This window comes from Leptonychotes weddellii, unplaced genomic scaffold (assembly GCF_054177405.1).
Source record: "Leptonychotes weddellii isolate Sample4059 unplaced genomic scaffold, ASM5417740v2 HiC_scaffold_2594, whole genome shotgun sequence".
Lineage (NCBI taxonomy): Eukaryota > Metazoa > Chordata > Mammalia > Carnivora > Phocidae > Leptonychotes > Leptonychotes weddellii.
This window is the reverse complement of record NW_027851466.1, coordinates 1-13,297: the sequence shown is the minus strand read 5'-3', so window position 1 is coordinate 13,297 and position 13,297 is coordinate 1. Positions and strand designations below refer to the sequence as shown.

Here is a 13,297-nt window from a genome sequence, read left to right as displayed (position 1 = left end):
TGTTTTGTATTTTATCTGGCAACCTTAGACAGGAGTAATGCAAGGAAACAGGCATTAAGATAAATTCATGCACATCCTGGTGGGCAGAGAGGACACTGTGTTCCACATACCCGAGCAGGGCACAACTGCTAAAGATTTCGTTGGTGGTGACCTGGGAAAACGTCCTGGCAGGAGTGAAGGCCCATATAGGTGTGATGATGTAGCCCTTGGAAGATGTGGATGGAAGAGTGCCTACAAGGACAGTGGGGATGGCTGGTTACTGCTGGGTTGCACTGACGCTCTGCAAGGGACAGTGAGAAATTGAAGGCCAGTAACAACCAGCTAAAGGGTTACTTGAGAGCCAGAGGACCTCTTGGGTAGCCAAAGAGTGGCCTTTTTCTCCTATAGAGGAAGAGCAAACACAGCCAAGCAGCAACCTGAGGACTGAAGTGTTGAGTCACAGAGCTCCAGTCACAATGCTTAAATGCTCAGTCCAGGCAGGTTGGTTATGCTGCTTGGCTGAGAAAAGCTGGGACTCTGAAATATGGGATAGAAACATCTGGATGGCGCCCCCCCCCGCCCCGCCCAGTTAGAGTGAGTGGCCGCTCACAGAGGCCAGGTAATAAATGGAGACCAGGCTATAGTCCAGCTCACCATGGACCCCCTGGGTCTGCAGTGGCCACCTCCCCTGATGTCGAGCATATCACTGGAACTGACGTACTTGGCAGTTGGAGTAATCTCCACGCTGGATCCTTGGACTGACTGCGGGTTAAGAATTCTCAGAGTAAGCATGGCCAAGTGGAAACCCTTGAGATGGCTCCCTCCCCATGGATTGAGGTCATGAATCCAAAATACCACACCCCAGGGCATGAAGTGGAGATTAGTGCCACTATTAAAGAATAGTTTCCCATAGTCCTGGATTGATCCTAGCTCCCTGGAGTACATGAAGTCCCCTGGGCAAGTGTGAGTGTGGGACGTTTCCACTGATGGCCAGGTCCGACCCAGATCCAGATGAGCCCTTGGCAGCCCCAGGCTGCCAAACCCTGTAAGTTTTGCTTAAAAAAATAATAAACTCGGAGCGTGGCCCTCTCCCCTCCCCGCGATGGCGCGTGCTCGTCCATTGATATCTGTGTACTCCAAAAAGGGGGAATCATCTGGCAAAAATGTTACTTTGCCTGCTGTGTTCAAGGCTCCCATTCTACCTGATATCGTGAACTTTGTTCACACCAACTTGCGCAAAAACAACAGTCATACGCTGTCAGTGAATTAGCAGGTCATCAAACCCGTGCTGAGTCTTGGGGTACTGGCAGAGCTGTGGCTTGAATTCCCAGAGTTCGAGGCGGAGGGACTCACCGTTCTGGCCAGGGTACTTTTGGAAATGTGTGTTGTGGGGGCCGCGTGTTTGCACCCACCAAAACCCAGTGCCATTGGCATCGCAGAGTGAACACAACACAGAAGCGATATGCCGTCTGCTCTGCCCAGGCTGCCTCAGCCTTACCAGTGCTGGTCATGGCTAAAGGTCATCGTATTGAGGAAGTTCCTGAACTTCCTTTGGTGGTTGAAGATAAAGTTGAAGGCTACAAGAGGACCAAGGAGGCTGTTTTGCTTCTTAAGAAACTAAAAGCCTGGAATGATATCAAAAAGGTCTATGCATCTCAGCGAATGAGAGCTGGCAAGGGCAAAATGAGAAACCGTCATCGTATCCAGCGCGGGGGACCCTGCATCATCTACAGTGAAGACAACGGTATAATCAAGGCCTTCAGAAACATCCCTGGAATTACTTTACTTAATGTGAGCAAACTGAACATTTTGAAACTTGCTCCTGGTGGGCATGTGGGACGTTTCTGCGTTTGGACTGAAAGTGCTTTCCGCAAGTTAGATGATCTGTATGGCACTTGGCGTAAGGCTGCCTCCCTCAAGAGTAACTACAACCTTCCCATGTATAAGATGCTTAATACAGACCTTAGCAGAATCTTGAAAAGTCCAGAGATCCAAAGAGCCCTCCGAGCACCACGCAAGAAGATTCATCGCAGAGTCCTGAAGAAGAATCCACTGAAGAACCTGAGAATCATGTTGAAGCTAAACCCATGTGCAAAGACCATGCGCCGGAATACCATTCTTCGCCAGGCCAAGAATCACAAACTCCGGATGGATAAGGCGGTAGCAGCCTTAGAAGCCAAATCAGATGAGAAGGGGGTTCCAGGCAAGAAGCCTGTGGTAGGGAAGAAAGGAAAGAAGGCTGTTGGTGTGAAGAAGCAGAAGAAACCTGTGGTGGGGAAAAAGGCTGCAGATATCAAGAAACCAGCAGCTGACAAGAAGCCTGCAGAAAAGAAACCCACTGCGGAGAAGCCTGCTGCCTAAAAACTTATGTTTATTCTAAAAGTCAAATCATTTTGGACAGCTAATTTTGAATAAATACCTGATCAAAGCCAAAAAAATAAATAAATAAACTCACCCTCAGAAGCATGTAAAATGGAGATCCTTAATGCAGGTAGTAATTTGAGTTTCCTGAATAGGCCATTTTTTTTAAATGCAGAAGACTCTTAGAAGATGTATAGAGACATTTAATTCTATTATCCCCAAGATTTCATAAGAAAAAGATAAAACAGATTTTTTATACGACCTTAATTAACCTAAAATGATGATTAGAAAGGTCATATATTTCCATTTATTAAATGTTTTCTGTGAACAAGCTGACCTGCAAATTTCTGTCTCTGAAGATACAGACAAAATTAAATGTTTTATTGAACTGAATTAAAGGTGACTTCATAATCAGGGAAGAGAGATTCATAAAAGCTTTTATCACACGTGATTTGCCAACATGTGGTATCTTCTCTCAAATTGATTTTTCAGAGGCATTAGACTTTATTGAGGCAATGCCAAACTTAACAGAATTTTTATCCATATCTTTCAGAAAAACCCAGACCTTTATGATTCATCTGGAAGTGGAAAATTACACTATAATTCTCCATAGTTCAGTGAATAGTTTAAAAAAAAAAAAAGCACATTAATACAACCTCTAGTATACCTTCCCCTGCTAAAAAGCCATCAAAAGTAAATACGTAAGGTGAAAATATACATAGGTAAGAATTTTCAACTTTGTTAGTACAGTATTTAATGTTACAATGACCTAATCCAACAAAATTAGGATTCGGCACTGACTGATTCTTTTGGATGTGATAAATAAAAGCAAAATCTATATTCAGATAAATCTCTTTTCTCCAGAAAGACAAGGCTTACGGTCTGTATGTAGCACACCCCTGGTGGTAGTAGAAGGCATGCAACAGGTCGGGGAGTAGGGGTTAAACGAAGATGCACTCAAATCTCCCTTGGATGGCTTTGAAAGCGGGAATGAATGAACATTGTTTTAATGGGTTAGACACTCAAAGGCAAGAGGATGATTCAAGCCTCCTGCTGGTCCTGAGCCTCCACAGTGTCATATGGTTGCCAGAGTCACCCTCGAGCATCCAGTCCACAGCGTGTACTGAGGGCCAGCTAGAGGGGCTCTGGGCTGGCAGATGCAGAGGAGGGTGGCTTGGCTCTACGCTCCCAGTGCTCAGCCTTCTTGGGGAGACAGACACCTACCTCACTCTGCAGAACAGTGTGGTACATGCTATAAGAAGCCAGGATGCTGTGAGTACCCAGAGGACAATGTGTCCTACTGAGGCACTCTCCTCAAGCCCGTCAGTGGGTCCCACCTGTCCCAAAGTTGATACTCAAAGCCTGTAATCCCCTAGCGTATTAGTCCTCAAAATGTGGCTCCCGGGTGCAGGGGAGCTCCTCAGACTCGTTCAGGGAGTCAGCCAGGTTACGCTATTTTCATAACGATACTAAGATATTATTTGTTGTTCTTACTGTGTTGACATTGGCATTGAGGGTATAAGAGCAATGGGGAGAAGACTGTTGGAGCCCGAGCATGAATCAAGGCAAGGATACACAGCAGTCCCTGTGCCTCGCCGCCTTCCACGAACGGCCAGCTTCACTTAAGAATGTCCCTGAGAAAGCAGTAAAAATTATTTTTATTCAATCTCCACCCTTGAGTATAGTCTTTTTTTTTTTTTTAAAGATTTTATTTATTTATTTGAGACAGAGAGAATGAGAGACAGAGAGCATGAGAGGGAGGAGGGTCAGAGGGAGAAGCAGACTCCCCGCCGAGCAGGGAGCCCGATGCGGGACTCGATCCCGGGACTCCAGGACCATGACCTGAGCCGAAGGCAGTCGCTTAACCAACTGAGCCACCCAGGCGCCCCCCCCCCTTGAGTATAGTCTTTTGAAATATTGTGTGATGCTAGGGGAAGGGCACCTAAGCGTTTCGGCTGCATACACAAGTACAGCGACTGCCTTTGAGGAATATTGCAATTGTTTGAGTTGCGAGCTGAATTAGCCACTCTTTCCAAGGAAGACAATTTTTACCTGAGAAAAGGACTGTCAGACAAATTATTGTTATCAGGTGTGGATATTTGGCAGCCTCTTTTCTTGAAAATGAATAAAATCAGCATGTCTGTCATTATAGAGAAAACTGGCTGTATTTGTTGCCAATGATAACATTTGAGCTTTCAAGCAAACATTAGGATTTTGGAAATTCTATGTGCTTGGCAGCTTCTCAATTCTGAAAGTTGGCTATACACGAACATGGCAACATATGGAAGATCTGCCTATCTCAGTGAACAAGTATTTTCCAAATGACCAATGCGTGATGTTACAAAATCAAGCGTGGGTAAAAGATCCATTCTAAGTCTAAGATATACCAGTTTTAATGTCACAGACTATGAAAAGTTCATTGATACAGTTTTGGATTTCACAATGCAACTAACCTTTAAGAAACTACAACTTACTGAGTTTTGGTATTGTAAAAAAAAAACATCCACAATAATCCAAAAGAACTATTATTAAAATATGCTTCCTTTTCTCAACTTTGTATCTGTGAAGAGGGATTTTCTTCATACGTTTTAACCAAAACAACATATTAAAACAGACTGAAGGCAGAAGATATGAGAGCCCAGCTGTCTTCCATTAAGCCAAGCCAGACGTTAAAAAGATTTGAAAATGTGAAATAATGCCAATCTTCATTAAATTTTTTTTTCAGAAAAGTTACTTTTCATAAAAAAATGCTATTTCTGTTGACATGTGATGGGTTTATTATTATTTTTTGTTTTGGAAAGGTTCTTTTTCATTAAAAATAGGCTGTTAAGGTGGGATGGTTTTATTATTGCTATTTTTAATGAATTAACAAATATTTAAGTGTTACCAGTTTCTGGAGTGCCTGGGTGGTGCAGTTGATTAAGCATCCGACTCTTGGTTTCAGCTCAGGTTGTGATCTCAGAGTGGTGAGATCGAGCCCTAGGTCGGGCTCCACATTCATTGCGGAGTCTGCTTGAGTTTCTCTCTCGCTCTCCCTCTGCCCCTCCTGCTCGTGCTCTCTCTCTCCCTCTCTCTCTAATAAATAAATAAAACTTAAAAAAAAAAAAAGAGTTATCAGTTTCTGAATGTGGTCAATACTGATAGATAAGACCCATATAAACAAAAGCTCTTTGGAGGTCTTCAATAATTTTTAAAATTGTAATGGGGTTCTGAGATCAAAAAGTTTGAGAACCACTGCATTAGCCTATCAGGCCCTTCACAATCTTTCCAATTTTTTTCCTGACCTTTCCCTTCCCATCACCTTCCCCTCCTTCCGCCACCACCCCTCTGTCCGGTAATGCCAAATGCCTTTCTGGCCCCCCAAATAGGCTGCACTCCTTGTTACTGTTCTTTTGAATGCCCTCTCTGCTATCACTCCTTGTCAGGTTTCTATTCATTCTCTTAAAATCAAGTTCAGTAAAAATTTCCCTCATTGCCCCACAGAGCTAGTTACACCCTCCCGGGGGCCCCAGGGGCCTTGTGCAGAGCAGGGATCTTGAGAAATCATTTTGTATGAGATTGTTTACACATCTGTCTTTCCCTCTATGCTGCAGGCTCCTCAGGGCAAGGAACAATCTTCTTCACCCTTAAAACTCCAGCAGCTAGCCTGGCTCCAAGCACACTGCTGATGCTCAACAAATTCAAGAAGAAAAGTGGCAGAGGAGAGGAATTGCATCTCACTCTCCTGCCCTGACCTGAGGACTCTGGGGCAGAGACAGGGATCGTAGTGGGAGGTGTGGCAAGGCATTCCCCAGAAGAGGGCCTGTGTTACACACACTTGAACCCTAGCTGCCTAGCACACACGCAAACCTTCTTCCTTCCCCTATGTACTTCCAGAAATGTCTTCTAACAGAAGCCAGAGATCCCCACACACAGATTTAAGCATGCACTCCCTCCCCAGAGGAAATCATCGAGAATCCTATCCTATAGTCACCAGAGATGATGTCATGACACCACTCTTCCCTGACAGCCGGATCTTTGGGATGCACCTGTCTTAGATATCCTGCCACCTTGGGATGAGATGGTCAATTTTATCATCAGCCCAATCACCTCTAAAGTCCAATGATTGAGGGGTGAGGAGAGGGACAAGGGAAGAGAAGAAAACTCTGTATTTAAATTATAATTCCCATTGTAAAAGGAAAAATGATGATTTTTTTGAGGAGTGCTGGAATGAGTTACCTTTCAGCAGCAACGAAAATGCAGATGGTGGCACTTTCCTTGTCTCTGTAACTAAGATTGGGGTGACAGGATTTGTGATCCTCTTCTGGTCAGCCAAGTCATGTTTCTCTTTGATCAGCATCTTGGCTGCTGCCTGGTTTAGCAAATCCTCTTTCCCAGTCCTTTTTTTTTTTTTTTTTTCCCTCTATAAACTAATACCAGTGGTTTAGTTTTGTGATTATCTTTATGAAAAGTCTTCTTCAATTATGGAGGCTCTAGTTTTGGGAGTCCACTCAGATGAATGTACAGAAGAACCCATAAAATATTGTGTGTGTGGGTAGCAAGAATTAAATGGTAGCTTACTGTTCTTTATTAGCAAATGGCCCTCCAGCTTCTAAAAATGAAAAGGGGACTCAAGAGTCTATTGAAGAAAGCTGCTCATGTGCACGCAGATAGAGAAACCTGACCTCTGCTAGGAGCACGTCAGAACACGTGCAGTTTCCAGAGTAATCTATCACCTCTTCCAAAGGGAGCGAATTAAGTTTCAATACAGAAATAAAATAGATCATTTTTCCTTCAGTAAAGGATTCATTTAGCCATAATTATCAGTTAGCTCTATTGTTTGTCAGGTAGGAGAGATTCTGAGAGGTGGTACAAATCTCAGCAGAACAAATAAAAAACGCCAGGGGGGCAAACCAGAAAAAGGGAATGCATCTTTAAACTGATTTTAAAAGAGCAAAACGTGATTTGCAAGAAAAGCGTGTTTGGGATAATAGCCAGCTTTGCCGTCTCTGGCTACTTGAAGCGATTTATTCTGACCAGCCAGCCCCAATGGCATGTGTGAGGACCACAGAGAGGCACATCGTTTCCCAAAAGGAGAAAATACTTTTGGACTCAGCAGCTGGTAAATTCTAGGAAGGAGAAAACTCATGGAGTTGGGAAAATAAAGCTTTACTGTGAAACATATAGTAAGATACAGGACGATTTTTGAACTCTCTACCTGCAGAAACGCAACAAAGTTGGAATCTCATCTTCAAGTGGCAACTAATTTATTCACATGTAAGAATAAAATCAATTTGAATTCTGACAGGAGTTGTTTTTCTATGGAGAAATGGAAATCACATAAAACAATCTCAATCTGGATCCACAACATCTAAAATTAAACTCTGCTGAGGACAGGTCACAGTCATAGGGATTTTGCCTCACGACCGCAGAATGATTTTTCATGCCCGATCATTTGTGCCATAGATGCTTCCAGCCTTCTCAACAGCATGGCGCATAAGCTGGAAAAGCTCAACCAGGACCAAAGCATCTCTTGGTTTCCCGAAATAAGACATAGCTTCTTCTGTTGTGGTGTGTAGGTTTATACAAAGTGGCTTTAAGAAAGCATGTCCCCCCACCATCACACACACACTCCTCAGAAGTTCGCACTGAATTGTGAAAGGAACGTTTTTACTTTGCTCTCAGGTATTATAACGTGGTCAACAGAATTTTATTTCATAGAGTGTCATTATCATTTGCTGATATTTCAATTTATGATCTACTGTGTTTCAAGGTTCTTTCACATTGCTCGATCTAAAGAATTAAAAATCGACAATGCCAAGCCGATGCAGGAAGGCTTCTCCGTTTTCAGTGACAATGGCATGGTGAGAATCAGACAGGGTCTTGCTCCGAGATGATGATCGGCACCAGGTGAGCAAGTGGTGGTGACTACACATTATTGGTGATCTTATCGAGCTAACATTTACTGAATATTTGCTACGTGATAGACACCATGCCCGATGCTTTATAGGTACTCTCTTATTTCTTTCAACCACCCTCTATACTAGATGAGAAAATTGAGGCTTAGAGATTACTTGTAAGTGACAAGGGTCACAGCTCATGCTCTTAACCAGTACGTGTTTCTTCTCTTTGGCTCTAAAATCTAGAGGAACCTCTATACTTTCTTTCACATATTAGCTTTTTAGTGTTTTCATATATACATTCACTTCATTTACACGCTCCTTGAGTTCAATAACCTCTTTCTAGAGATTAAAGGTTGTATCTCCTTTGGCATCAATTTGTAAGGCCTTCCCTGTACAGCTAAAGTGGTAGTAGTCTGAATTAATGGCAAAATTAATAGTTCAGATCCCATCTCTGTTATGTCACGATAATGTTAGTTTGTTATGTTGAAAACCATGTTAATCATGTTTAAGCTGCAGCCTCATATTGAGAACCCTGTCGGCACTGCCCCTCATCACCACTGCACACGGCAACTTCCCATTTTCTGAGCATCATTTATGTGCCAGGAATCGTGGCTACGTGTTTCACACACATTCCCTCTACACTTCACAACATACCAACAAAGGAGGCATTGTGAGCCTTACTTCAGAGCTAAAGAATGTTAGGAAAGAAGACCTAGGTTCTAGATCTTCACAAAGACTTCATTCTCATCATAAGGACATAGACCTCCCAAAAGCCATGTTAAAAATAAATTTTAAAAATGAAGATCAGTGTTTGATCTATAGCTGGACACTTTCCCAGCAGTCTGAGGTAATTTTTTGACTTGGGAAGACTCGGGAGAGATCCCACATGCAGTAGAGCAAGCTACCGCGGTAGGTAACAAAACCACGCCAACACAAATTTTCTCTTGCCTGCTGTCATTCTCTAATCCTGGTTTTATGATGGTATCAGTAAAAAAAGGTCTGCTTATTAGGGGCTTTTTACCTGCAGTGTAGAGCCTTCCACAGAATTCCAGCTTCTCGGGGTTAGAGACACCTTAAAGGTCATTTAGGCAGTTAGTCAGTTTTCCTTCTCCCATTAGACAACTCGGTTTTCTTCTCTGTTCTATTTGTGAGGAGGGAGAACTGAAACAACTTATAAAAAAAAAAAAGCATAGGCATAAGGAGATCACATCATTTGTGTCAAACTGTCAGAAAATGGAGGACGTTGTCCATGTTACGTATGACTCTACAGAGAGCAAGCCGTGTGCATGACGAGTCAACCCTGACTGGATACCAAAGGTCCAAGCAGGTAACACAACTGCACACCACAGAAGTTATACAGAGTAACACAACTTTAATGTTTTATTTTTATATAATTTCATATTTGTAGAAAAACTGTAAGAATTGTTCAAAAAAACGCCCATTTACTCTTTCCCAGATCTACTGATTATTAGTATTTTGCTCCATTTGTTCTTTTTTCCTGAACCACTGGACAGCACTCTGTTGACATCTTGTCCCTTTATCCATAAATATTTCAGCGTTTATTTCCCAAGAACAAGAGTTTTCAAAGTAATACATTTTTTATCAAACCACAAAGTTAACATAAAATCAGAATAAATAAAAAAAAATACACGAACTACAAAGAAAAATATTCTGACTTCATTTTGCGCAAGAGAGGAGTTTTTTGGCCTGTTTTGCTTACTGTGATACTCCCAGACTCTACCATAGTGCTTGAGTACACAGCAGGAGCTTGACAAATAGCTGTTAACTTCTTAATTATGGTGTGATACTATATTGACAGCATTTTTAAAAAGATTTCATTTATTTGTTTTAAAGAGACATAGAGATTGCAAGTGGGGGGGAGGGGCAGAGGGGGAGAGAGAGAGAATCTCAAGCAGACTCTGCACTGAGCATAGAGCCCAACATGGGGCTCCATCTCACGAGCCTGAGATCATGACCTGAGCTGAAATCAAGAATCTGACGCTCAAGCGACTGAGCCACCCAGGCACCCCTATTGACTATATTTCTAAACAAAGTATTCCTAAAATAAAGCAAAGGCAATAACAGCAATATATTCAATCATGTCTTTATTTCCTATAATATATAGTTCCCCAGTTACAAAAAGGAAAAACTTTTAGATGTTAAGGACTCCTAGGAAATAAACTTTTTAAGATGAGACAAAACAGATTACAGTGTAAGCAAATTCATGGGAGGACCTGCTCTCTCTTCACAGGTAGCGGTTCCTGATGTATTCTCGGTACATGGAGGTGTCTTCTTTTCCAAGGGGCTGCATGATACCTTGACTGGCCTGGATGTGGGCTTGGAAGATCTCTGTAGATTTTCTGTCTACTCTTGGAGGCTGAACTTCATAGATGTTGTCTTGCGAGAAAGCGGAGATAGGTGTTCTATAAAAGGGAAGAGAAGACAAGGCTACGTTAAAGAAAATAAAGTGAAGGACCCACAGGGAGCTATGGTCTCAAAGCATTTGAGAGCTGCTGACCTTGACCATGTGGACTTAATAGTAATAAGTGATGGTATTGTCCTCCCCTGTATCCTCTAAGCCGGCTTCGTCTCCTGCCCAGAGGACAGCTGGCCCAGCACCTGCCCAGGGAGTCCTCCCTGAAGCACAGGCTAGGTGGGCACCCCTCCTCTGTTCCTGCAGCCCCAGGCATACCTGTCTGTGCACCCATCTGCCTCCCTCACACGACCAGACTACCTTTAGGTGGGGGCTGTACATTTTTTGCTCCTTGACACATCATAGGAACTCAATTTTTTTTGTTATATTAATTTTGTATCCTATAACTTTATTGAATTTGTTTATTAGTTCTAAGGGTTATCTATAGTTTTTAAAGGAAGATTTAGTAGGAATCCGTGAAGTAAGGGATATGAATTCCTTCCTCACATTGATAAGAAGAGCAAATGAGTTTATACGTATAAAGTGCTCACTTAGCATAATGCCGGGCACACTGTAAGTGGTCAGTAAATGTGAACTATTATTAATAAATACGGGTGCATAATTCCTTATCTGCAATTCTGAAATCCTAAAAGCTTTAATAATCAAATGTTACTTTGAGGGTAAAACATGACCCAACTGAAATTCATTTGGTGGCATATCCTAACCTGAACCAACAATATTCATCCCACTTTGTGTGAATATTAATGTGTTTAATTAACAGACAAGTCCTCAGATCACACTGGGGATGTAGCATCCTGTTATGCTAACACCCCCAAAATTGTGAATTCTGAAACACATCTGGCCTCAGGCTTTTGCTGAGGGATTGTAATCTGCAAGAGGCAGCTTCCTTCCTTTCTGGGGTACTGAAAAAGCACCCAAGAATCTCTTTACTCAAAAATATTCCTCCATTCTCAACCACACAGCCTAATTTAATGCATGAAATTTCCTTCTACCCACTGGAGAAGCTGCTGTCTCCAGAAAGGCCTTGTCAAAATGCAGTTTGGTGTCTGACACAACCTTTACTCATTGAAGACTGAGCGCCTCCTAGTTATTCTACCCTTAGCTGAGAGCAGGCCTTTGAGGGATGAGTCGGTCAGCCAAGTCAGGTGTGATGCAGAGTGAGCATGTCTGTAGAGTGTGAATGGAAGGTCAAGAAGGGGCCACTGATGGGGAGGACAGTCAATGAAAATGGTGTTGTGAGGGACTGGTGTACAATGACAACACATTCCACCACGTACCCCAGGGCTGGCCCTGTGAGGTGGGCACTTCTTACACCAGGGCACCAAGATAACACAGAGAGAGAAGATCCGGAGAATCTATTCTGCTGAGCTGGACCCTAGCTTTGCTCATCATACCAGAGGTGTCAGGAAGGCATCCTGGGTGTGTGGCTATTTGGTTAGCTGGGACCCCTGCGGCTGGGGGAGATTCTCTGATGTCAGGAGCAGAATTAGGCCTGAGTCCCAGCTAGGCCCAGCCTTGGGATGTCAACAGTTCAAAAGACATCAGGAAATGCAGACACACAGTGGAAGACAGGAGTTGTACAGTAACTCCCCCATCCTCTTAGGACGCATTACCATCAAATGGGGGTCTTTCTTACCCAGAAAACAGTCAAGGTAGCTCACTGTGCTTTGTCTTTACCTGGAACACTAACACATCCTGCCATGGCTGGAGATGTATTAAATTACATTAAAATAAAATATAACTGGAGGTGGAGTATTCTTTCTGCAAGCCAACCTCAATTGTTTTCACCTCAGGATAGTATATTTCAACTCAAATTTGGTATATAGTTTGTGAAATGCTCCCATTTTTTTAAAGCACTTAAATAATTTCACACAATCTTAGAACGTGACCTTATTTAAGTAAATAAAAACCAAAGGAAAATGATTTAAAGTTAAAAAAAATGAAAGACAAAGGTGAAAGAATCCTGAGATGTCTGAATCTCAAATCTGTCCTCCAGCCTGGCTGCAGTGCTTTCTTCAAAATACATGAGTTACAGTTATTCTGATGTCTGGAGAGAGCACATTATAATGGTGAACAATTAGGATGATTAATAATATGAACTCTTCTCCTCAATTTTCACAAAAACATAGTAACTCTCCAGTCATTTACATAATTCACACTGAAATGCTAGAATTCTTTAATGATGGATAATATTCAGGATCAAACCTTTTTAGCCTGAACCTTTAAAATGAAGATTCAAAAAAAAAAAATAAATAAATAAAATAAAATGAAGATTCCACTATGGTTTTTAGAGATTGTCATCAAAGTACCAGCCATAGACAGCAACTACCCCTGACACCACACCATCTACACCTGTCTAGTGTCTTCAACTTCTCAAATTCCTTTTACATGTATGATCTTACTTAATTTTCACACTCATCCTGGAGGCAGGAAGCATTGGGATTATACCCTCCATGCCACAGAGGAGATATTTAAAGTCAATTTAAAAATGGGACTAATGGAGCCATCAAAAGGAATGAGATCTTGCCATTTGCAACGACGTGGATGGAACTGGAGGGTATTATGTTGAGTGAAATAAGTCAAACAGAGAAAGACATGTATCATATGATCTCACTGATATGAGGAATTCTTAATTGCAGGA

The 13,297-nt window shown here is 42.3% G+C and overlaps 1 pseudogene; it reads left to right on the top strand.

The window, feature by feature from the left end:
- The first annotated feature begins 1,059 nt into the window (after positions 1-1,059).
- On the top strand, positions 1,060-2,359 carry LOC102735131 (large ribosomal subunit protein uL4 pseudogene; annotated as a pseudogene).
- The last annotated feature ends 10,938 nt before the right edge of the window (positions 2,360-13,297 follow it).